The sequence below is a fragment of the Barbus barbus genome (genome assembly GCF_936440315.1).
Source record: "Barbus barbus genome assembly, chromosome: 35".
NCBI lineage: Eukaryota > Metazoa > Chordata > Actinopteri > Cypriniformes > Cyprinidae > Barbus > Barbus barbus.
This window is the reverse complement of record NC_136763.1, coordinates 12,721,009-12,748,486: the sequence shown is the minus strand read 5'-3', so window position 1 is coordinate 12,748,486 and position 27,478 is coordinate 12,721,009. Positions and strand designations below refer to the sequence as shown.

General features: G+C 39.7%; 1 pseudogene across 1 annotated transcript; it reads right to left on the bottom strand.

The window, feature by feature from the left end:
- Nucleotides 1-242: 242 nt before the first annotated feature.
- On the bottom strand, nt 243-27,478 carry LOC306855447 (pleckstrin homology domain-containing family G member 5-like; annotated as a pseudogene). The gene is made up of 18 exons (XR_013786065.1): nt 27,322-27,478; nt 21,710-21,851; nt 21,436-21,535; nt 19,697-19,757; nt 19,380-19,471; nt 19,152-19,288; nt 16,993-17,153; nt 8,769-8,960; nt 7,608-7,769; nt 6,877-6,972; nt 6,436-6,636; nt 5,823-5,933; nt 5,424-5,573; nt 2,937-3,074; nt 2,682-2,801; nt 2,288-2,536; nt 2,075-2,205; nt 243-1,225 (listed from the first exon to the last, which is right to left on the bottom strand). The product of XR_013786065.1 is annotated as a pleckstrin homology domain-containing family G member 5-like (transcript).

Genomic DNA, 27,478 nt, shown 5'->3' with positions numbered 1-27,478 from the left:
CACCTTTATGGTAATGTACTTAAAATTTTAATTATAGTAATGATAAAGCCACTGACAACTGGGGATATCAATATTCTTAATTGTCATGAAAATAATGTCACAGTGTATAAATACCCTATCCTATTTTTGTGAAAGTTAAATATAAAATGTATTATATATTATATTTATGAAAAGCATTGTTTTTATATTATACATTATAATTTGGAGAGAAATATGACCTAAATATGTGAAATATTGTAGACTTACGATGCTGTCAGTGTTGAATTGAGCACCATGGTAGCACGTATCCTGTGCAACTGAGCCACGGTCAGTTTCTTATGCTGCTGATGTGGCTGCTGGGACAGCACCAAGTCACCCTTTTCCTCCACACCACCAGAGGGCGGTGTCTCATTCTCTTTAGTCTCACAGTCCGCCTCGCCATTGGGGCAGCTGAGGGTCCTTTGCACGTGCCTAGCCTCTGCTCTCCTAAGCGTCTTCGTCAGCTTGCTCGACAGTGCTTTGGGGTCTTCACGGAAGTCTTCCTCGTCCGACTGGAATCGCTCTGTGCTGTGAGACGTCTGTTTGGCGAGGTGTGTCAAGCTCTTGCTGACGTTGTTCCTGCCAGAGGGACAGCGAGGAGCTGTGAGGCATTGAAGCAGGTCGTCCTCGGAGCGTGACCTGAGGGCAAAGTACTGTAGGTAGTCTGGACGGGGCTGGACGGGGTGAACGGCGCCGCAGCGTATGTGAGCAACAACCCGGGGCCTGAGACATCCCAGAAAAATTATCCTTCTCATTGTTTGCATGGCCATCTGAAACGAAGGACTCATTTACAGTAATCTGAGAGCCATTCCAGGTTATTGAATCCTCCTCATCACCATCTTCATCATCCTCAAATGCCTCTTCTTCCTCCCCAGCATCGGTCTCTTCTCCCTCGCTCTGGCAAACCGCTCCCTTTAAGTCCAGCTCTGCGATCAGGGACTGAGGCGAGAGAGTTCCATACGCACTGTCGATAGAAAGAGAGCGACTTTCTGGATCCATGTCCGTGGCAACCAAATCACTCAGACCTTCCTGATTTTTGCTGTCATTAGTAGAGAAGGAATCCCGCAGGTTTGATGAAGACAGCAGGGAGTTTCTCAACGATGCAGTCTGAACGGTCGACAAGGACCCAAGCTCATCCATTTCTTCCATAGCAGCCACAGAAAGAGTTTCCGTGGAGCCATCAGAGTGACTTGGTGAAAGAGAGAGGCTTTTGGAAAAGAAAAATTAATATTTATTAGACTGCTGGATGTGCTTTGATCTTTCAATAAACATACTGTCTCATTTAAGAAAAGGTCATGCTAAGATGCTATATGAAAGTGATTCTGATAGTAACTAGTACTTTACATTCGCATTTCTTCATGATGATTTCTTTTTCATATTTCATATATTAATTTAATATACTGTATCATATCTTTCATTCATATATTTGTATATATATTAGTTACATATATTAATAATGTATTAATATCAGACATCTGCACTTGACCCTTTAACACTAGTGTTAAAATTGACCCTCTTAACACTTGCACTCACTATTCTATTTTTATTTTATCTACTTTTTTCTCTCTTTTTTTATTTTTCTGTCTTTCAAAAAAACTTGACCCTCACTCACACTCTCTATTCTATTTCTATTCTACTTGTTTTTTCATTTAAAAAATGGATCCTCTAACACTAGCATTCTCTATTCTTTTTCTATTCTGACTTGTTTTCTTTTTCTTTCTTTCTTTTTTTTTTATTATAGCTTTGGATAAAAGCGTCTGTTAAATGACTAAAGGGAAATGAAAATATAAATTTAGGAATATTTAATTAAATGTATTACATAAATTACTAATGTATTAATACATATTACCTTTTTACAAATATTTTTCATCTGTTCATTCAAGCAAGAAAGATATTTTAATCATCTATTTATTTACATTTTAAGTTATGCATTTTAGATTTTTTTCTAAAATGGCTTGCATTGCATGGTCTTGTTAGCACCATGCTGTACTGTTTGAGCTACAGGAATAGTCTACATGCACTATGCAGTACATAAGGAATACTTTATATACAGTACCTCTTGCCTAGCGGCTCTCTGTGCTGTAATGATGGAGAGCTGGAGGTGGACATGCTGCTTTCCGTCTCATCCTCATCCCTGTCATCTGTGTCATCTCTCTGGGATTCGGAGCGAAGTCTCTGGAGCTGGTTCTGCATGGGGAAACTCTTCATATTAAAACCAGCAATGGTTTAAGTAACCAACTGTTAGTAACCAAAAGGTTAATTCTAATACCTGTGCGTTGTAAATGGCCTCAATCCAGCTGCGGCTCTGAGTGCCACTGTTGGCCTGAAAGCAGTAGGAGGCCACGGCACAGCGAAACTCGTTGAGGTAGATAAGGAGGAAGCTTCCTGGGTCTTTCAGCTCTCGGCACACCATGTTATGGATGACGAGAGGCTGCCGGATCACCTTCACTTTCTCCACACGCTTCACCGACTTAGTAATCAACAGTACATCAGTGAACAGGAAACAGTATACATCCATCTGTCGGAAAAAGGAGTTAATGGAGACCAGTGAGAAGCTTTTATACAACTATCGGCTGTTAGTTAAAAATATATTTCTTACTAAAGTGCACTCAGAAATGCTGGCTCTGTTTCTTCGTGTAACGAATATAAAGAGGAAATCATACCCTGCTCTCTTTACCCTCCTTCATCTTCAGAGCTCCCTCTAGAAGCAGCTGACGAGTCTCTTCAGGTGGGGCGCCCATGACTGGAGCGGTCAGGTCAAAATTATTATATTCCCTGAGGATCTGAAGGGTCAATGCACACACAATGGATGGTTATAGAGACATTTAGCAGATCTGGAGCTGCTACTTGTTTCTTCAAGATCTCATATAAACCATGCAACATTCTGAAGATAGTGACTCGTAGTTTATGCGTCTCACCCTTTCCACCTCCTCGCTGGCCCCCTCCACAGCCTCATATGCCTCTATACGTCCAGCGATGGCAGCCAGCTTCTGTTTTTCCTCCCTTTGTCTCATTTGTGAGTCCACACTGTTAATGAAGCATTCAACAGCAGCCACCTGACCACAAAAACAAATATTTACTATGGGTCACATCACAGAAATATTATTAATATTTACTATTCTGTCAATACACAATAAAGATAATAGACAAAATATAGAAAATTATATATATATATATATATATATATATATATATATATATATATATATATATATATATATATATATATATATATATATATATATATATATATAATAAAAAAATAAATAAAACAATTATAAAAATAAAATTATTATAAAATATCAAATTATTATATTTTATAAGATGGAATACTGCATAATAAAAAAAAAAAAGAGTTTAAAAAAATATTATCAGTAAAAGAACTTTAACAAAAAAAAAAAGTTTAACATCTTAAATATCTAAATAATAATAAGCAATATTTTTCACTTAAATTGCAATTATATCAAATTATAATTTTTTATATAATATATTTTACATTTTATATATACATACATACAGTCATGGCCAAAAATATCGGCACTCTTGGTAAATATGACCAAAGAAGGCTGTGAAAATGAATCTGCATTGTTAATCCTTTTGATCTTTTATTAAAAAAAAAATCTAACCTTTCATTGGATAATAAGAATTTAAAATGGGGGGGAAATATCATTATGAAATAAATGTTTTTCTCAAATACACGTTGGACACAATTACTGGCACCCCTAGAAATTCTTATGAGTAAAATATCTCTGAAGTATATTCCCATTCATATTCACAATTTTTAGCACTCCAGGGTGATTATGAACATGAAATTATCCAGCCATGGCTTCCTGTTTCACAGAAATATAAATAGGAGGGAAAACAAAGCCCAAATTCCCTTAATCATCCATCACAATGAGAAAAACCAAAGAATATATTTCTGATGTGCAGCAAAAGATAATTGAGCTTCACAAATTAGTGAAATGGCTTTACGAAAAGAGCTAGAGCAGTGAAAATTCCCATTTCAACCATCAGGGCAATAATTAAGAATTTCCAATCAACATAAAATGTTACGAAACTGCCTGGAAGAGGACGCATGTCTGTATCGTCCTAATGCATGGTGAGAAGGAGAGTTTGAGTGGCCAAAGACTATTCAAGGACCACAGCTGGAGAATTGCAGAAAATAGTTGAGTCTCGGGGTCAGAAAACCTTTTAAAAAAAAATTGTCAAACAGCACCTACATCACCACATGTTGTTTGGGAGGGTTTGAAGAAAAATTCTCCTAGCTCATCCAAAAACAAACTCCAGCATATTGAATAATCAGACACGACTGGAACTTCAAATGGGACTGGCTTCTATGGTCATATGAAACTAAAAAAAAAAGAGCTTTTTAGCAGCAAACACTCAAGATGTGTTTGGTGAACACAGGGATAAAAAGTACCCCATTTGAACAATGAAATATACTGCTGTATTTTTTATGTTGTGTGCCTATATTTCTGCTGGAGGTCCTGGAGATCCATGACATCATGGATTCTATCAAATACCAACAGATAAAAAAAAAAAATCAATAAATGATTGACTCTGTTAGAAATATTATAATGGGCCATGCTTGGATCTTCCAACCGGACAATAATCCAAACACAAGCCTCAAAAACAAGCCTGGGTCACTGAGCACAAAACCAAGCTTCTGCTGGCCATTCCAGTCCTCTGACCTGAACCCTGTAGAAAATGAATGAGGTGAACTGAAGAGAAGAAGCACCGTCATGGAGCTGGGAATCTGAAGGATCTGGAGAGATTCTGGATGAAGGAATGGTCTCTGATCTCTTGTCAGGTGTTTTCTAACCTCATCAGGCATTATAGGAGAAAATTTAGAGCTGTTAAACGGGCAAATGGAGGTTTCAAAAAGTATTGAATAAAAGGGTGCCGTTAATTGTGGCCAATGTGTATTTGAGAAAAACACTTATGTCATAATGATATTTTCCCCCATTTGAAATTCTTATTATTCAATGAAAGGTTAGATTTTTGTGATTTTTTTTTATTTTTATAAAAGATCAAAAGGATTAACAATGCAGATTAATTTTCACAGCCGCCTTTGATCATATTTACCAAGGGTGCCGATATTTTTGGCCATGACTGTATATATATATATTTATATTATATTATATATATTTGTTTACTTTAAACTTTTACCAGGTTAAAATTCCTTTCTTTAATTTTTTTCCAAGAATTTAAATGTGGTCTTAGACATCTGAATATTTCACAATATTATTATGATTATTATATATTTCAATACAATTTGGCATGGACTGGCAATCCCAAAACCCCCTAGTTTGAATACACAATTATAAACAACATTTAAAAAAACTATTTACTACTGAACAATGTGTGCATGTGCTCCTGCAACGATTTTAGAAAGAATTTCTTACCATTTTGTTAAGGGCCTCACGAGTTGGCGGGTCATCTGTCTTTTTCAACACGCTTTTGAGCAGCAGGGGATATTTAGTAAGTCTTTGATGAGGCTTCACCAACATGTCTGTCAGCTTCAGCCGGTTGCACTGTTTATGAGTTTCTGCCCACTACAGGATGGAAAAGTTTATTGAAAGTCTCATTTGGTGAATCATAAACATGCACTGACAGCACAAGCAGATCATGATGGAATCACTGAGTCATAATGAGAGTGCAGTTACAATACAGGTGATCTCTCATATCTCTTATATACTATAAACCTTCAGACATGCCTTTATATTTGTCCCCAGACTGAATCCATCAAAGATTAATGTGTCTGGCTGAAGAGTAACCAGATACGAATGGTAATAATTACTCACAGTTACGTATATTCTGAAGAGTTCATTGTCTTTCAGTAAAGTGCGCATGTACTCCATACAGGCCTCTTCCTCCATGTAGTAACGGATGTAGGGCTTGAATCGGAAACCAAACTGCATATAAAAAAAATAAATCAGGCCTGCAAAATGACGTTTAAAAATGTAGAGGCAATTTTGATAGCTTTAAATGGAATTTAGTTTACAAAATTGCTGAAAATCAACTAATGAGTGCCGTAAGAATGAGAGCTCACACACTGATCAAATTCAGATTAAAAAAAAAAAAAAAAAAAGACAACTTTTTTTCCCTGGAGAAATCATTATTATGGATAGAGGACTCATATCTAAGCTGAAAGCAATGGTTTGAAGTGCAAAAATGTCTTGATGATGAATTTACTTAAAATATGCAGCTTTCTGTTTGACTGATGGACTGTAGTCATGTGGATTACTTGTAGATTATTGTGACATTTTTGGACTCTCATTCTGACGGCATCCATTCAGTGAACATACAACAAACTCATCTAAAACTTCAAGGGCCTATGTATGAGTAAATTTCAGAAAATTTTCAGTTTTGGGTGAACTGTTCACTAAAGTCTTTACAAATGATATTCACACTCACAGTGCTGAAGCCCTGATGTAGTTCAGTGGGGTTGATCACTGATCTTTTCTGTCTGGCTTTCTCTAGCGCCGGCAACATGACCTCAGCCCACATGGATGTGTGCAGTTGCACAATGTCCTGAATGTTACTGAAGAGGCGCACAGGTTCGACTTCACTTAGTAAACCACTCTCTTGCAGGTTCAGCAGGCCACACAGAAACAGCTGGGGAAAGAGGAAGAGATTCTGATTATACCGTGCTATAAAAAGTTTCACATATAATCTGTCACAAGACACATAAAAGTACCATAAATACTGAAGTCAATGAGCACCTGACAAGATAAATATTATAAAATCCTCTCATGGCCTTGTTGAAAACAACGAGACCATTTTCAATAGCATTTTCACACACATTTGAGTAGATACTAAGATAATGTACTGAAGTAAACATCAGTGGGCTCTTACATCAGTTATGACGTGCAATTTCTTGATGTAGTCTGACTCTGTCTGCAGCAGCTCCCATACGGCCTCTTGCTGATGGCACTGACGTCTGGTTAAAATCTACAAGAAAAATAAACAAAAACATGTAAAAACACTAGATTTTGCATGAACATAAAAGGATGACTCTCTGTTCATCAAAGAGTCCAGAAAAAATTTAAACATTAATAAGAAGATATGTTTCTTGAGTATCATATCAGCATATTAGAATAATTTATATTGTACAGTTTGAACAAAGCTATACAGTGAGTTCTGCAGTCATGACAAAACATTGGCTGTTTGGTCTCATTTTGTGAATATCTCTCTCATGTTGAATTTCACAGAAAGTTGGGTCATTGAGAGTAAATTATGCTCATTTGTATGGCTAACAATAGTTTTGGGAGTTGAAGTGCCTCCAGACTGATCTGTCAGAAACTTAGATTTTGCTCAAGAATAGAAAAAGTTGTGTTACTGTAGTTACTTCTAGAAAATTGATTACAACAAGAGCAATAAAAGATCCATCTCCATGGCACCAAAACATCAATGGAAAAGCTGTCATAAACCCATTCATAACTGGTTATGGTCATTAACCTGACAGAATTATCATCGGAGATGAAGTCATATTATGTTGATCCACAATTTATAATGGGTTATAATGTCTGAATGAAACTATATAAAAATTCCCAAAGTGACAAAAGCATTATGAAGAGTGCGTTTACCTCAGGATTGTCCAAAAGCTGCTTCCAGCTCTCTTCTAGCTCCAGGTTGGGCTCCTCTTCCCATGAGTCTCTGTGAAACGAAAGCTGCAGAGGCATCTTGGGTAATCCGAACATAGTATAGGAGTACAGTTTACTCTGCAGCTGTTCCACTCGATCACACTCCTGAGAAGAGACAAATATTTAAATTGGAGAGAAAAATCAAAAATGAATTAATTACTAGTTTGTTTGAATAAATTAAAATAAAATAAAAAAATCCCAGTTAAAACAAATCAATAATTTTAAATCCTACGAGTTGACTTAGACATCAGACCATTGAAATGTACAGATGGAAAAATTGATAGGTGTTTTTTTTTTTAATATTACATTTAACAATGTTTTTATTTTCTTAGGGCTTTTAAAGATGAACTTGAAGGCATTAGATGATGGTTTGAAGTTAATCAAAAATAAAAAAACATTGAAGTTAAATAAAAAAAAACTAACAAATAAATTAAATATTTAATACCATCAGATAATGATATGGTACTGATACATTGTGCATCCCAAGCATAACAAAATAATGAAAAATAACAACAATTGAAAAATAATGTATTTATTTTACCCTGTTATATTAAAGGGATAGTTCACCCAAAAATTTAAATTCTGTCATATTAGACACAATATGATTACTCATATCAACACAATGGTTAATTGTTTTTAGCATGGAGTAAATCTCAAGGCACATTTAATGATCTCATAAGCAGTGGTCACCATTAAGCAGGCATTGTTCTCCATACCGGACCAACGTCAAGCTATTATGTGATTTTTACAAGAGTGACATAGAGAGGAAAAGAGCTTTAACCCCAACTTTACACTCCCGAGCCAGAAAGGGTCTCAACCAACCTAAATCTCTAGGGCACACCAAAGGTCCTGAACGTGAGGGAAAACTAAGTGTGGACTTATAGGAAAAGTCTACTTGTACATTTTTCCTGTTTTTGGTTGGCCATTTTCACCCTTAAGTGGTGCAGTACTTTAACAAATTGATCTCTCTTCCTTAGTGGTTACACACTCACTCAAGTGTGAAATGCAAAAGGCTTGCCAAGAATATGTAAGTGGTTGTTTTGCATATGAGAAAGTGCCTTGCACATGTAAAACAACAACCCTTGGATGCTCACAGCTGCTCACCTTCCCAAGAGAGCCGTTTCCTGAGTTGGAACTGAAGAGGCCACTGAATCGGCTGGCAGCACGGTTCCTCCAGCGGTCTGTACCCGTTATAGATCCTGGGAGAGAACCGCTCAACTGGGATACGAAGTCTTGATTGGGAGCGCTGGCATCGCCCAGAAACTCCGGCATGTTCTTTCGCCGACGCGTTTGACCCTGTCACAGACAGAGAGTGAGAAAAAGATAAATATAAGAAACAGGAAAAGTAAACAGAGACTAGTGTTTGAATTGAGGCGGGGACTGGGGTGTGTCCTGGACCCCCCGATAAGAGTTAAAAGATCAAAACCAAAAGAACACAATAGAGAAAAAAAAAAAATATGAATACCAGGTACACACACACACCACACATACAGTATGTATGTGTATATATATATATATATATATATATATATATATATATATATATATATATATACACACACACACACACACACACAGTGGTGTGAAAAAGTGTTGGCCCCCTTCCTGATTTTTTTGCACGTTTGTCACACTTTAATGTTTCAGATCATCAAACAAATTTAAATATTAATCAAAGATAACAAGTTATCTGCACAACATGCAGTTTTTGAATGAAGTTTTTTTTATTATGAAGGGAAAACAAAATCCAAACCCACATGGCCCTGTGTGAAAAAGTGCTTGCCCCCTAAACCTAATAACTGGTTGGGCGACCCTTAGCAGCAACAACTGCAATCAAGCATTTGCGATAACTTGCAATGAGTCTGTTACAGCGCTGTGGAGGAATTTTGGTCCACTCATCTTGGCAGAATTGTTGTAATTCAGCCGCATTGGAGGGTTTGAGCATGAACCGCATTTTTAAGGTCATGCCACAGCATCTCAATAGGATTCAGGTTAGGACTTTGACTAGGCCACTCCAAAGTCTTCATTTTGTTTTTCTTCAGCCATTCAGAGGTGGATTTGCTGGTGTGTTTTGGATCATTGTCCTGCTGCAGAACCCAATTTGTCTTCAGCTTGAGGTCACGAACAGATGGCCGGACATTGTCCTTCAGGATTTTTTTGGTAGACAGCTGAATTCATGGTTCCGTTTATCACAGCAAGTCTTCCAGGTCCTGAAGCAGCAATACAGCCCCAGACCATCACACTACCACCACCATATTTTACTGTTGGTATGATGTTCTTTTTCTGAAATGCTGTGTTACTTTTACACATACACACACACACACACACACACACACATATATCACGTTACGGGGACCAACGTTTAAATAGCAGAATGTTTCCTGTAAGGGGTAGGTTTAGGTGTAGGATTGGTGTAGGGCGATAGAAAATATGGTTTGTAAAGTATAAAAACCATTACGTCTATGGAGAGTCCCCACAAAAAATGGAAACCAGTGTGTTTGTGTGTGTTAATTATTTGGATGTTTGCCCTATACAGCATGATTGTTTTTCGGTTGATTATTTGCACACTTTAATTACTTTATTAATCTCTGGAACAAATTAACTTCTGATCACCTTCAGGGAAAAAAGGGGGCAGAAATGCTCTAATAGTCATAGAGGAAACACTTCTGTCATACAAACTCTGACAACAAGTCAAAGCAGCCACCTTTTGTGTAATCGTCAGCCTAAACTATGGAATTTTAAGTGCCAGACATAGCCTGGATCTGACAGGTAAGGAAGTGCAAGCAAAACACTCAGGACATTTATACATAAACAAAGACAAGCCTGTTCTCAGACAATCTCTGTATGTTTAGGGACATCTTTCACCTGAGGATGGGACAACACGTGTGTTAAAAAAGAAAAAAACCTCTGTTGACCTTAGGGAGCACATTCAGCTGTCAACAGGTGAAAAGGTCATCTGGGTTTTGCCAACATTCTCTGTTCAGAAAGGTTAAAGCATTAGAGACCTGACTGACAAGAATCATCGAACCCTGCGACCTGAGCCAGCGAGAGGAACCCTACGGCAACAACAGGAAAAGAGGCAAGGCATGTCTTGGAAAACAGGGGAAAGGCTTTTCCCTGTTCACGACAATGGAAAGAACTGAAGAATGCATGAGTGTAGCGGGGAAAGCCACTCAGTGTCCCTCAGGGCTTATTACTTGGACATTGTGTTCTGATGATGCCTTTCTTTTCAATGGAAAATGCCATTTCAATGGGTTAAAAACAAACCTGGCATTTTTCGTCAGAGAAATACCTTGAAGATCTTCAGGCCAATTCTTTCGTCAGTGTTCTGTGCCAATGCCAATGTTTTTAACAGACAGAATGTTCTGTGCCCAAGACGGTCCTCATGATGAAGACAAAAAGCGATTTGTTGCTTACCCAGATCGATAAACATTTCTAGATCAACTCAATATGTTCTTAGCTTTGATCAGAGAAATTCACTCACCAGACCTCTGAAAAGCAATGCTCCCCTACTTGCTGCATTTGACAGACCATACTGGTTGCAGAAAACTAATTAAAGTCATCCTTCAAAGATGACAAGCTGACATTGTCTTGGTCCTTGTCCATCCAGAGAACCTGTTTTACTGATTTGTTTGGTCGGTTTCTCTCTGAGGAACACAAAGTCAACATTGCGTCTTGACAGCACATGATGATATTATATTATTATATTTCCAAGCACTATCACAGAGACCTCTGTATACCCATAACAATACCAAAAAAAGTAGATTTTGGCTCATCCGCTAATAAAATCTCTATTAAAACGAGTACAAAACCATTAAATTTGTAATGTTTATTAAGAGATGTGGGAGTTTGATTAGAGCAACACAAGCGCTGCAGGCAACAATTTTTCCTGTCAATTCCCAGACAGACGCTCTTTGAACATTCATATTTGATTAAAAATGGTTTATACGAACCATGCAGACAAAGCCAAAGTGTCAAACACAGAAGACAAGCAATAATAAGCTCACCGTAGATGTCAGAGGCATTTCCAAGGCAGTCCACAGCATTGCACGGCATCAAAAGAGAGCCAGGCCCATGCTGCTCCCAGAATGAATCTCCTACAACCTGCTTCCCTCTTGCACCCTCACAAACGCTACATTGATGTCAAAGCACTAGTGCATTCAAATCCACTTCTACAGGCTTGTCGGCTTGCGCGTATATGTGTGTGTGAGTGAACCTGAAGGAGGCTGAGCGGACTGAACCGTAGACCGCTGCATTGCTGAGGAGGGCTGGCCGGGTGTCATAGTAACTGCAGAATCCTGCCCTCCTATTGTGTGAGCAGGAAGAGAGGGGAAAGGAGCAGGGGAGGAGGAGCTCCTTCTGCTACCTCAGCTACCTCAAACGACTGATCCTAGCAGCGGCTCGCTTTCAAATCAACAGAGCTGAACGAGTGACATGAGCGGACTGCAAAACAGTGTTTATTGCACATCGGCTGTGAATACAGATGGTGAAAGGGAATATCACTATTGGGCACCGCACGGCTGCTTGATGTATGTGGCACAGATGACATGCATTTTATGAAACAGCACAGAGTGTTTAAATGTGAAAAATATATTTTCTGAATCAGTTTGGTAGGACAAATTGGTCATTGGTTGAGCCAGTAACATTGTTCCAAATATGTATATAAGATATTTTGAAAAATGTATGCGTGTTATATTTTTGGTCCATACAATTAAATGCCATTTGATATCATTTTGGACCCCATTGCTTTTCTTTATACACTCTTAAAGGGATAGTTCACCCAAAAATGAACATTTCTGTCATTAATTACTCACCCTCATGTCGTTACAAACCCATAAGAACTTCATTCATTTTCTGAACACAAAGATATTTTGAATGAAATACGAGAGCTTTCTGACTGTTCACAGACAGCAATGGAACAACCAAGTTCAAGGCCCAGAAAGGTAGTAAGGACATCATTAAAATAGTCCATGTGACATCAGTGGTACAAAAATAACGACTTTATTCAACAATTTCTTCTCTTTTGTATCAGTCTCCACCGCCATTCTCAAGAGTACCGCTGCCATTCACAAGAGCTGTGGAATTATTGCCAGCAGAGGATGCACATGCATGCATTGTGGTACTTCCGTGAGCGCGCTAAGAATTCTGACATGGAAGTCGTTATTTTTGTTTTATTTGCACACAAAAAATATTCTCGTAGCTTCATAAAATTAAGGTTGAAGCACTGATGTCACAGACTATTTTAATGATGTCATTACTACCTTTCTGGGCCTTAAACATGGTAGTTGCGTTGCTGTCTATGCAGGGTCAGGAAGCTCTTGGATTTCACCAAAAATATCATATATATACAATTTGTGTTCAGAAGATGAACTTACGGGTTTGTAACGGCATCAGGGTGAGTAATTAATGGTAATTTAAAAAGGTTCCAAAAGGGGGTTTTCGCAGCAATTCCATACAGTAGAACAACCATTTTTGGTTTCCCAAAGAACCATTCAGCGAACAGTTCTGAAAAGAACCTTTTTTTCTTTTCTTAGTGTGAAGAATAATCTAAAGAACCTTTTTCTACTATAAAGAACCTTTGTGCAATGGAAAGGTTCCATGGATGTTAAAGGTCCTTTTAGGAACCTTTTTTTTTTTAAAGAATTGTGTTCCACAGAATAAAAAATCATGCAGATTTGGAATGACATGATGGATTTTTAGAGATTAAAATTTTTTGGTGAACTGTCCTTTAACTGTACTTTAAGACACACACATCATATAGAAAAACACTCTATTTGGTTGAACAGTGTTCCGGGAAGTGTTAAAAATGCACTGTGAATATAAACACGTTTGGGGTCCTGTCTTCTGAGGCGCAGCACACAATTCTTCACTTTGTGACAAATCCAAAGGTAACTTAAATGACTGTGACTAATTAGGTGCTTGCACGATTTGCATAATTGCCTCATTTGCATTTTGCTGAGAATCTCTCTGAACTGTCCAAAACCAACACTGAGATCAGGTAAGGAAAGCAAGATGGGTACAAACTCTGTTGAGCTCTCTGTCATCCTGATAAATCTTAACAGCATACAATATGCTAATGAAGATATTATGCCTATATTATATTGAAAAAATATGCAAAATAGCTAGCCATGTTAAAATGCATGTTATTTCGTGTATAAGCACTTTTGCTCATGCGATATTGCTAGCAAAACATCCACAATGTGAAACCTTGAATAAATAAGTTAAGAGGTGATGACGATGAGGCACATTTTACACATACAGGAATAAAAAAAACAGTCAGGCCAGCAAAAGCATGAAACTTTCTAGGTTCTTCTGTACATAGTTACACATTTACCCAGATTTCCCCAGTAAGTAACACACCTCTAATCATATGATACTGCATAAAGATAACAAGAGAGACAGTTTAAGTTTCTATTTCCCACTAAAGATACTGACCTTACAATAATGGTATTAATCTTATATAATATGTATTCATTTAGCTATTTGGAATTATATATAAGACAACTGACCGTTGTCACTGTAAAAGGAATATGCATATAATTTAATGAACCTTTAATTAGCCTATAGCTATTTCTATAGGACCTGATATAATACCATAAAAACAGTTTAGATGCTGTCACATGATGTACGTTTTTTTAGGTTACCTGACTTGTTTTTAGAGAAAATAAACCACAATCTTCTCCTGAACTTAGAGGATTTGAGATCAATATTAAATGTGCATAATGCAGAAATACCTTGATCCCTTGTTTAGTATCTCCCGAGGTATACGTATGGTTTTTAGGAAGGGTTGGTATAGTAACAGGCATGGGGCTCAGAGGTGGCACGTCTCCAGCTTCAAAGCGCTGTATGCAGGCGGCCACCAGCCCTGTAGTATGAGGCCTGTGGGCATGAATCCGGGGAAGCTCATTCAGAGGACTGTAGTGGATCAGCATTCCACCTGGAACCTCTGGGAATGTTGACATGTTGGGCACATTCCATGTTCTCTGACGGAAATTTAGCATTCCCACACTGGCACGGGTTTAACTATGTAAGAGACGTAAAGGTCCGGATGGAGTTGCTCCAGTAGATCTAGTATAAAAGATACCTTGAGAATGATTTAGTCCTCCTCAAATATCCTGTAGTTTTGAGTCATGGTTGAAAAAAGAAACATAATGGACGATGACTGTACTCAAATTCACCTCAAAACTCCTTCAAAATTAGACCAAATTTTAACTTGCTCTTCTTTTTCTTCTCTGTCTTCCCGTGTTGTTCCACATGTGTATCTCTCTGCTTGTGCATCAGTCTTCTGATAAGATTTTTGACCTTGGTGCCAATGCTGATGGAAGGTGAAGCGAAAGCCACTCAGCCACTCTTACTGGCCACGCTGTTCTGCTTTGTGCCGTCTTTCTCTGAGATGACACACACTGCTGCCTCTCCAGATGGAATCATCAGGCTGTAGAGCTCTATCTTATCATTTCTCTATGGCTTGACAATCACTTTTTATGGCTAGTTATGTAAGCTTAACTGGTTACCACACATCTGACCTCAGTACAGTTAAAGCAAACTTACAGTACCGAAACAACACTGCTGCATTATATCTTAAGAGCAAACTTAACATGTTGTTATAAATCACATCAGTCTGAGCAGAAACAGAATCAGCATGTATGAGGACTGAATGAGTACAAATACATTTGGCTGAATTTCAGAATCCCCCCCCCCCCCCCCCCCCCCAAAAAAAATCTATTTATTGTAAAAAAAAAATAAAAAAAATCTGTGTTTCCTCTTGAAAAATAAAAATGAGGTTGTTTACAAGGGGCCAGTCTTTCCCACTAATTCTACACAATTTTCCATCAGGGACATCACGGGTGAAATCAGTTAACCTTGTGCTCTACTGAACTGCTGATGATGCAGACAGAACTTTTGGACAGTCACAAGGAAATATAATCTCATGAGCTTTGAACTTTGCTCCTGTTTGATACCGTATGCAAATGCTCTATGGGAACTGGAGGTTGTTGATTTCAACACGGACCTAAAAAAACATACAACATTTCACAGAATTGAAATGTGATGCATCAAAAGGACATGTGTGTTTGTTTATTTTATTGGGAAGGTTTCTTTGTTTGATTTTGAGCTTGGATACTCAGGCTGGCATATGTTTCTTATGGGGAAGTCGAGTCATTTGGCGGTGCTATCAGGATTTCCGAGACACATCCCAATATTCAAACAAACTCAACCCTGAACGTATCTGTGATATGATCCTTAAAAAAAGGGTTTAGACACCTTGCGGTCACTAACTGAGAGTTATACCAGGAGTAAGTGACAGGTGGCAACACAACATTGTCATAAAACAATGATTCAAGTCATTCACAGGGTTTGCGGTAAGTGCTTAAAAAATATTGACTTTGGGAAAACATTTATTGTAATTATGTTTAGAAAAACATATTTGAACAATGGGTGGAATTGCTAGGTTTCAGATGAGAGCAATCATAAACAATACACTCCTACAAGAACAGTAAAAAAGATGAAGGAAAGGTAACTGGATGTGATAGAAATGCTAGAATGAACGAGAGAGTGATAAAGAGAATGGGAGACTGGGGCTAGTCATCACTTTCTTTACTCCAGAGGCACATACACTACTGATCAAAAGTTTGGGGTAAGTAGGATTTTTTTTTTTTTTAAGAAATTATTTATTCAGCAAGGATACCTTAAATTGATCAAAAGTCAATTTAAGATTGATCAAAAGTCAAGACTTTTACAGTGTCACAAATGGTGATTTAAAATAGATGCAAATAAACTTTCTATTCATCACAGAATCCTGAAAAAAAATTTTAAGCAGCACACCTGTATTCACAATATTATGAAATGTTTCTTGGGCACCAAATCAGCAAATTAGGATGAATTCTGAAGGATCATGTGGCACTGACGTCATGTAATGATGCTGTAAATTCAGCTTTGCCATCAAAGGAATAATTACATTTTAAAGTATATTAAACAAGAAATTTTAATAATATATGTCACAATATTTAAAAAAATTCTAGCAAAGACAACCCTGGTAAGCATAAGTGACTTATTTCCAAAAACTAAAAAGCCCAAACTTTTGAATGGTAGTGTACACGGGCAAAAAGACAATCAAACATTTCATCTGTTAATGTCCAAAAAATAAAAAAACACATTGTGAGGCACACAATCACACTAAATACTGTAGGGTAAGCTTCCACCATGTAACCTGTTATTAAGGCTTTTCAATTCAAACTTAAAAAGTAAAAGAAACAAAACAATTCATGAAACAAAAAAGAACAAAGCCCTTGTGACAACTAGCCCTGGTCTTCCCTATATAGAGAGAGTGACCTACCAGGCCAACTAGCAGGTCTGCCGCCTCTCGGCGTCCCAGAGAGCCGTGCTCTGCTCGGTCAGTAGAGGAACTATGTGTGCTGGAGGACCTCATGATTGGCAGACTGAGAGAACGGGGGTCTTTCACACACCTCTCCACTCTCAGCTCCTCTCCTGGTCGAGCTGCACACACACACACACACACACACAATTGTCACTTCCGCAACTGTGATAATGCCACATGAATTTATCTAACTTCTGATGCATTAAAAATACAGAATTCGCCCACAGAATTATTCAACATAGGCCATTTTAATTCCTTTGTAAGGTCAAATTGCTCTTTGGATCATTCTTAAATCATGAGATTCTAGAGAATTTTATTATTTTAACAATTTTTTTTATTGCATTAGAAAACTTATAAGAAAGGCATTTCCTGGAGCTCAAACTGTTAAGCATGGTGCTAGCAACACCAAGATCATGGGTTCCATTCCCAGGGAATGTATAAACTTTATCATGAATAAACTGTAGGTTGCGGTGGATAAAAGCCCATGTTAAATGCATAAATGTAAGATATGCAAAAGTACAAAGTTCTGTGACCATTTCAAGTGTAAAAGTCAAAATCATATAGTATTTTTCATCATGCCATTACAGACACTTCAAAATTATGACCGATGATGGGAAAATGATGCATCGGTATAAAATTCTCCTTCCCTCTGATAAAATGCTACAATGAGAATCACTTCTCCAGCTCATTAAATCACATGTTCAAACTTTCAAACAATCAAAATCCATTCAGACTGTTTATATTAATACTGCGAATATATATACAGTATCTCACAGAAGTGAGTACACCCCTCACATTTTTGTAAATATTTTATTATATCTTTTCATGTGTCAACACTGAAGAAATGACACTTTGCTACAATGTAAAGTAGTGAGTGTACAGCTTGTATAACAGTGTAAATTTGCTGTCCCCTCAAAATAACTCAACACACAGCCATTAATGTCTAAATCGTTGACCACAAAATGAGTACACCCCTAAGTGAAAATGTCCAAATTGGGCCCAAAGTGTCAATATTTTGTGTGGCCACCATTATTTTCCAGCACTGCCTTAACCCTCTTGGGCATGGAGTTCACCAGAGCTTCACAGGTTGCCACTGGAGTCCTCTTCCACTCCTCCATGACGACATCACAGAGCTGGTGGATGTTAGAGACCTTGCGCTCCTCCACCTTCCGTTTGAGGATGCCCCACAGATGCTCAGTAATCCATGTCCTTAGTCTGCTTGTCTTCAGCAAACTGTTTGCGGGCTTTCTTGTGCATCAACTTTAGAAGAGACTTCCTTCTGGGACGACAGCCATGCAAACCAATTTGATGCAGTGTGCGGTGTATGGTCTGAGCACTGACAGGCTGACCCCTCATCCCTTCAACCTCTGCAGCAATGCTGGCAGCTCTCATGCGTCTATTTCCCAAACACAACCTCTGGATATGATGCTGAGCACGTGCACTCAACTTCTTTGGTCGACCATGGCGTGGCCTGTTCTGAGTGGAACCTGTCCTGTTAAATCGCTGTATGGTCTTGGCCACCGTGCTGCATCTCAGTTTCAGGGTCTTGACAATCTTCTTATAGCCTACGCCATCTTTATGTAGAGCAACAATTCTTTTTTTCAGATCCTCAGAGTTCTTTGCCATTAGGTGCCATATTGAACTTCCAGTGACCAGTATGAGAGAGTGAGAGCGATAACACCAAATTTAACACACCTGCTACCCATTCACACCTGAGACCTTGTAACACTAGTGAGTCACATGACACCGGGGAGAGAAAATGGCTAATTGGGCCGAATTTGGACATTTTCACTTAGGGGTATACTCATTTTGTGGCCAGTGGTTTAGACATTAATGGCTGTGTGTCAAATTATTTTGAGGGGACAGCAAATTTACACTGTTATACAAGCTGTACACTCACAACTTTACATTGTAGCAAAGTGTCATTTCTTCAGTGTTGATCACATGAAAAAAAATAAAAATATATAAATTATCTTAAACTGTAAATATTGGCAAATATTAGCTGAGCACAAGTGTTACATCTCTATTTATACAAAAAGAAAATGAGTGAAGAGATGCAATCAATGCTCTAATATTTACATGAGTTCTGAGAAACTTCTGTTTAAGCAGGGCATTACCTCGTACTCTGAGGTAGTGGCCACCAAAGCGGTAGGCTTCAAATCCCAGTGAAAGTGGGGTATTGGACTGATCTAGGAACAGGTTGACCCGTGACAGCTCAATGCCTTTTCTTTCAAATACAGCTCCCAGGACTTCTCTGAAATACAAAGATAACAGGTCAGCTAACCATGATTCTAAATGCATTGATTAGTTCATTGCACCACCTAGGGGTTCAAACACAAAATCACCTCAAGGTTTTCTTCTTCACAGCTGGGACAATCTCCATGCTGATGTCAATATTTAGGTCAAACTTCAGAGTAAAGCACTCCTTGCTGGGGTCCTGCAGGAGTGAAGAGTAAACAATCAGCTTATGCTTTAGGAAAAAAAGCTATCAGTTATCGAGAATACAAACTATGATTAAATATTCAGACAAAGAAATGTCAGGGGTACTGACTCAGAGGTACATCAAATATCAAAATCTTGCCTGCAAAATTAAATAATTGGTTTGAGACAGAAGAGTGGTACACAGGCTTAATAAAAATCAGATCTCTAATTCTTCTCTTACATCTGTGTGTCGGCGTCTGGTCTTCTTCTTAACCAGTTTCATTCCTCCACTCCTGCGATCCCTGAGAAGCACAAAAATAAATAAATAGGAATGACTGAACCCACAAGGAATGTCATGGTGTCTTTTTCCCCAACCATAATCCAGTTTAACCAAGCACAGGTATTTAAATTAAGTAATTGTCATTCTTTTCAGCACAAACCACCCACTTTTTATGCAAATTAATCATATTATAGATCACACCTTGTTTAAAAAATGTCAACGTAATGTGCCTGGCACAACAAAGCACTGTACTGCCATCCACAGAAAAGAGGTGGTAAGCTGAGTTTTGCTAAAACAATATTAATGTTTACACTTTTTATTGGTTAGAGTAGTAGTAATACATGAAAGATGCAAAAGGATGAAAGACATTTGATTATGAATGGCGGGGCAAGAGCCTTATAACAGGGCCTAGGTGCAGAAGAGTTAATTTCAGCATTTTAAACAGGTGATTTCACCGATGTTGTGTGGTTCTGGCAAAGTATGCCAGATTGAGGTAGTCTGCTGCATCCTCTAGTCTAGAACTTTAAAATTAGAAATTGTACTGTGCAAACTTATTTCCTCATTTTAATAACAGAATTGTACTTACACTTTTTATTACAATTAATTTACACTTTTATAATTTGTGATTAGAGGTTTTTTTTTTTTTTTTTTACTCACTAATAGCAATTTCTACTTGATAAAATAATGCAGAACTTAATGTATAGAATTTTTTTAAATAAACATTCATTTTAAAAGATGTAAATCTTTTAAATAATTGATCATGAATGCAAGTCTTCACATTTTTTGTCATAATGATTAGTTTTAATCCTTTCATTAATTTCCACGATTTTTCCATGTCTAGAAATATGAAAATTTCAAGCCATTCTGGAAGTGTGCTTAAGCCCTCTAGTGGGTCCCGGCCCCCTGTTTGTTACCTTATTTGCATATTTGTTTTAGTGACTTGCGTACTAAACTATTTTAGAAGTCATGAGACGTTAAACCGAGGCCCTGACTCTCTGTGGTCATTAAAAATCCCATGACACTCCTCGTAAAGAGTAGGGGTGTAACCCCGGTGTCCTGGCCAAATTCCCTCCACTGGCCCTTGTCAATCATGGCCTCCTAATAATCCCCATTCACTTGATTGGCTCTATGACTCTCTCTCCTCTCCACCTGTAGCTGGTGTGTGGTGAGCGCACTGGCGCCGTTGTCCTGTGGCTGCCGTCGCATCATCCAAGTGGATGCTGCACACTGGTGGTGGTTGAGGAGAAACCCCCCACATGATTGTAAAGCGCTTTGGGTATACAACAATACGCATTAAAGCGCTATATAAATGCATCAGTCATCATCATTCATTCATCATTCTATTTTAGTGACACCCCCCCCCCCCATGTGCGTAACCAGCAAATATCAGACGTGCTGTAAGCTAAAGCTACTTAGCCTTTCAAATCAAATTAATTGTGTAACTCTTCAGCAAGCCTGCCAAAAACATAGTTTGTACCCGTTCATTTATAAGGCTGCTCAAGAGGTCAGATTTACGCTCTCTGTTCCATTTCCTAAAGCAGTTTGACCATCAAAAGGAATAGATAATCCAATCCCAGATGTTATCCAGTGGATGACGCCACTGGAAAGTACACAGACTTCCTCTTTCATTATTACAAACATTAGCAAAACCCAAGCCCATAATGAATGCAATAATGGAGGGATTAATGTGAAGAACTGACCCTAGGTCAGAGTATCCATCCTCTCCTTCCTCCATGTCGGAGGGAGGACCGGTGCGAGGTGGACAGGAACGAGTGGACACGTTCCGGGCCAGGATGGAACCTGTGGACGAGAGGAAATGAGGCAACACTAACATCCTACCAGAAGCTGGTAATAATAATTAACCTTTACACATTCAAAGTGTCATGCTCATCTCGGGGACGGCTGACATCTATTTTCATTTTTTAACTGATTTAGAACTGCTACAACAACTGATAGGTTGAAAAAGAACCTTACTTTGTGGTTGCAGGTCAAACCGTGGATGCCTGTCAAACAGCATGCCATCACGGGCGACGGGGTGGCAGTTTGAGTCACATGACTCACAGAGGTGCAGTGGGCTGCCGTCTCTAAGGTCCTGACACGATGGGTGATGACACACCTGAGGCATAAATCATACAGCAATAATGTCAAATTAGCAAACACAACAGTGTGAAATCAAACTGTGTGTGCATCATTTTCTTTTTGGCAGTGTGACCAAAACCCAATTTTTCCCAAATTTAACACTGATGTTTCTTCAAATATGGGCGCTTCTGGCCCCTGGGAATGAGAATAAACCTTTATCAAGCAATATTCATGCTTTAATTTGTTCATTTCATTTGTGCTCTAACAATTTTCAACATTGTATACACATACGATCACAATCACAGGAGAATTCCATCATTTAACCATTATTTCTGAAAGATATAAATAATTTTCTTCTTTACATGTATTTGTTTACTGACCATTGCATGCAATCGTGAAATACAGCATCTTTAAAAAAAGAATAGAAAAAAGATTTCGGGTTCGGGCTCTAAATTTAACTGTGCCGCTCGGGTCGGGTTAGACGATCTCGGGTTTCGGGATTCAGTTTAAAGCCTGTACAGACCTCTACCATGAACCCAGCTGTTTCTCGCCTCCTCTGTCTTAGTCAAGGAAACAGGGCTATGGAGGATCATGAGGAGGACTTTTGTGAACTTTCTCACTGAGTGGATTTTAATGATGTGGCGCTTAAGGACATTTTTCACTTTGGTGTAGACGAACCCCTTCATTCAAATCTGCCAGGGGGTAAGATTTTTTGGTCATTGGAACGATACATTGACTTTGTTTTGTTGCTGGCTGGTTCATCTTTTACTGTGGGAGTTGCGGATGAGGAGCCCCACAACTGTGCTGTACCCTCTGCACCAGAGCATTTTCACATACCAACCGTTATGTCAGGAGTTGTTCACGTCATGCCTACTACTCCTGAGACTGCTCACGTCATGCCTGCCAAGCCAAAGCCTGCTCACGTCATGATTGCCAAGCCAAAGCCTGTTCATGTCATGTTTGCTAAGTTAAAGCCTGCTCACGCCATGCCTGTCAAGCCTGAACCTGCTCGTGTCATGCTTGTCAAGCCACAGCCTGCACACGTAACGTCTTTCAAGCCAGGGCCTGCTCACACTACGCCTACTACTCCAAGGCCTGCTCACGTCATGCCTGCCAAGCCTGGCCCTGCTCACGTCACGCCAGAGTCTACGGGGCCTGCCCACGTCATGGCCATCATTCCAGTCTCATCATGTCTCAGCTGATCATCCAGAATCTCGTCACTTCACAGCTGAGATTCCAGAGTCTCGTCACGTTTCAGCTGATCGTCCAGAGTCTCGTCACGTCACAGCTGAGATTCCAGGGTCTCGTCACGTTTCAGCTGATCGTCCAGAGTCTCGTCACGTCACAGCTGAGATTCCAGGGTCTCGTCACGTTTCAGCTGATCGTCCAGAGTCTCGTCACGTCACAGCTGAGATTCCAGGGTCTCGTCACGTCTCAGCTGATCGTCCAGAGTCTCGTCACGTCACAGCTGAGATTCCAGGGTCTCGTCACGTCTCAGCTGATCGTCCAGAGTCTCGTCACGTCACAGCTGAGATTCCAGAGCCTCATCCCAAGATGGCCGCGACGCCCGAGTCCCCGGCCAAGATGGCCACCACGCCTGAGTCCCCGGCCAAGATGGCCACCACACCTGATTCCCTGGCCAAGCTGGCCGCCACGCCTGAGCCTTGTCATGCCACAGCCATCACGTCAGAGCCTCGTCACGCCACGGCTGCCAAGCAATTTTCCCCTAAGGATTTTTTGGGGGGGGGCTATAGTACCCAAGCTCCTGCGGATGCGGAGCTTGGGCTAGGACTGATTGCCAGTGTGATGGACCCACCACTGATGTCAGTGCGAGCAGCTGGCATCTCCAGGACCTCAGCACTGGCTGTCACAGAGACTGTTCCCCTGACCTCAGTGCTTCCTGTTTTGGCAGTAGCCATCCTGAGTGTTTGGGCAGCACACTGCATTTCTGAAGCCTCTTCTGTCCACGAATCTGATCCAGAGGCCTCTTCTGTCCACAAGTCTGCTCCAGAGGCCTCTCCTGTCCACGAATCTGCCTCAGGGGCCTCTCCTGTCTATGAGTCCACTGCAAAACCTCCAGAGGTGACGGCATCCGCTGCAGAACCTCCAGAGTTGAAGCCGTCCACTTCGGAACTCTTTGCCTGTCCTGTCACGGCCATGGAGGCCGTTCATGAACTCACAGTCTGCCCTGTCACGGCCATAGAGACCGTTCATGAACTGTTCTGTCCTGTCATGAGCTCTCTGCCCGTCCTATTACAGCCGTTGAGGCTGCTGTTAACCTATCGGTGATCTCTGTTTCAGTCCCGCCTGATCCGCCTTGTTGGATACCTTCTCTGCTGTGGTGGTCATCTGTTCCACTGTGGGGATCTTTGCTTCTGCATGCTCTGCTGACCTGGTGGTCCTCTGCTCCGCCTTGGCTTCCTGCTCTGCCTGCCCCGCCTTGGCTTCCTGCTCTGCCTGCCTCGCTATGGCTCCCTGTTCTGTCAGCTCCGCCATGGCCCTATGCTCCTCTGGATCTGACCTGGTGGTCTCCTGCTCCATTGCCCACTATCTGCCTCTGCTCCATGGCCCAGGTCCTCCATTGTTCCACTGTCTGCCACTGCTCCCCGGCCCAAGTCCTCCTGTATTTCACTGTCTGACATTGCCCCACGGCCCAAGTCCTCAAATGATTCACGGATTGTCACTATTGGCCCATGATCCAGGCCCATCTCTGCTCAATGGCTTAGACCTGCCCTTGCCCCAAGGTCCAGGTCCACCACTGTTCAATGATCCATGCCTTGACTCATGTTCTTGCCCGGTGTTCCACGCTCCATGCCATGACCCAGGTCCCGTTTCTCGTCACGTGTCTGGCCCTCCGTTCCTCCGCCGTTTCACCTCTGCTCCACCACCCTCCTGGACTTGTTGGGTTTTGGGGTTTGTTTGGGCGCCTGGAGCCGCACTTAGAGGGTGGGGGGGTATGTAAAGTGGGGTTTTGTTTCACATTCATGTTTTCATGTCTTTTATTTTGGAGTTTAGTCATGGTCCCTGTTTGTGTCATGCTTCCCTTGCCCTCATGTATTTATGCTATTGGTTCCTTTGTTCATTGTGTCAGGTTCTGATTGGTTGTCCTAGTCATGTGTCCTGTCTATCATTGGTTGGTTCTTGTCACGTGACCTGTATTGTTTGCTATAAGTAACCATCATGTTGCCAATGTTTCTTGTCGTGTATTGATGTTGTAACCTGCTGTCGGTGAGTCTAGTCTGTTCATGCCAAGTCAAGTCTGTCTCTGGTCAAGTTGATTCATGCCATGCCAAGTGAAGTCTGTTTCAAGTCAAGTCTTTGTTATTTTGGATTTTGGATCACGTTTGTGAATAAACTTCTCATGTTAAACTCGCCTCCAGTGTACTGCCTGTTACAGTGACCAGTATTCTTACTTCTATGATCTAAGTGTTATAAAGCCTGGATCTAAGATAAGAGTTAAACAAAATCTGTACTTAAAAGGAATTTATTTATTTAGCATTAAGTGCAGTAAAATAGCAAGCATCAAAGAGTATCACAGTATCAAAAAATAAATCATGATGGCATGGTAATATATTTCCAAGACATCACATAAAAAAGTTGAAATCTGTCAGTTTGAATAAAAATGAACCCTTTAGACACAAAAAGTTCATGAAACCGCCTGTTGTGCTATTATGCAACATTATGTTACCATAAAGCTCAACATACCGTGAATTTATATCATCAGCACTCTTACCAAAGGCCATTTGAGAGTCAAGTTGTAAGGCCAAAATCAGCAGGAAATAAAGTGTGGAAAGATAGAAAAAGAAAGAGGGATTAGGACCTCCTGGTTGTGTGCTTCCTTCTATTGTTCTCCTGATATGCTTCACAACAGAAGGAGCTCACACTCAGACTGAGAACAAAGCAAAACCCTGAGCCGTCATATGAAAAGTGGCGATTTTTCTCTTCATGACTACTTCTCAAACAAATTCAGTACAGATCAAGTGAAATCCACTCAAAATATATTCAAGCACACGTACTCAAGCTAAACCATCTGAAGGTGCCAAAACAAACGCATCTCCATGCTGAAGTAGTGATGAAGCGCCTGAGCAATTTCTGAGAGAAAACCACAAGAAGTGAGTAAGCAAGACAGAGGGCATGTGCCAGCAAACCCCAACCAACAATTGGAGACGAGCAACAGGAAAATGGGCAGATTCTAGCGGTTATATAATCTCAAAAACCACACACTGTAAACTAATCATATTTATATATATATATATATATATATATATATATATATATATATATATATATATATATATATATATATATTTATCAGTATAGCTTCCAGCTGGAAACAAAGCAAAGCCAGATTGCAGCTCATAAATTAAAATTTAGGGCTAAATAAGGCTAAGAGGAATTACTGCCAAGCCAAACTGTTACTTTACCCCCCCTCCCCCCTCCCCCTATTTTTCCTTTGTCTTCTTACTTGAAATGTATTTGCAATGAGTTACAGTAAGGAAAAAATCTTGCGAAAGCCAGGAGAAGCACTCTGAAAGCTGAAACAATGCCTTTTTGTTTCTTTTGTTTTAGCTTGTCTCATTTTTTCATACTTCAAAATAGAATTTTGAACACTTCCAAATTAATCAGTTTTGAAGTCAAGAAGAATAACATTGACCCAGTGACCATTGTTGCATCTCTCATTGCAATATAAAATTATTCAGGTATGTGTCACTGCTAATGATCTCCTATCAAAGGCCATGTGAGTAATTCTCATGCATATCTGTATATAAGCACACCCACACACACACACACACACAAACAAGTCTGATGAAAAATACAATATAACAGTAATACTGTGAAATGTTATTGCAATTAACATTTTAAATTATTATCAATGTTGAAAACAGTTTATACACACACACACACACTAAAATAACATCTTACATTATCTTCTATCTAAAGATCTGCTTAAAGCCAAACACCACAGTAAGGTTTACAAAGCCTTATAATTACAAAATCCGTCTTTAGTGTTGCCCCACATGACCCCCTAAAGTCATGTTAATAAAATCAGCTTGTGATTATCTTGTGCCTGGAGAAGACTGGAAAAAAGTCCATTATTGTTCTCTACTCGCAGTCATCAAAACCTGAACAACCTCAAACAATCTTAAACCAGTGTACACCCATATTTAAAGGTCACTGTAAGAAGAAAAGTGATTAAAATGACCGCCACGTGCAATATCTACGAAACAATAAGGAATGGCACCATGATGCTGAACAAAAAAGCCATTGAATGAAAGCACACAGACTTTAGCTACCTCTTAGATAACTAAGAAAGAGCGAGAGAGAGAGAGAGAGAGAGAGAGAGAGAGAGAGAGCCAACTCTGTCATCAGTTTGGCTATGCCTCATTTATCTGAGAACATTCACACATCGGTGGTAAAAACCGCTGCTCAGAGACTTTTTAATAACATCCATAAAACCTCAGCTGTCGTCGTGAAATAACATACAATAATGCATTCATGACACACACCTGATGCCGGTGTCACACACATGTACGTGTATGTGTCTCTCTCTCCCCCTTGAAGTGACGGTTTCTCAGCAGTCTGTAAGAATGGCAAAGAACGATGTCTCGGGACAACTCGTTGCTTTGAGCGCCCAACACCCCCCTCTCTTGCTCTCGCTCTCTC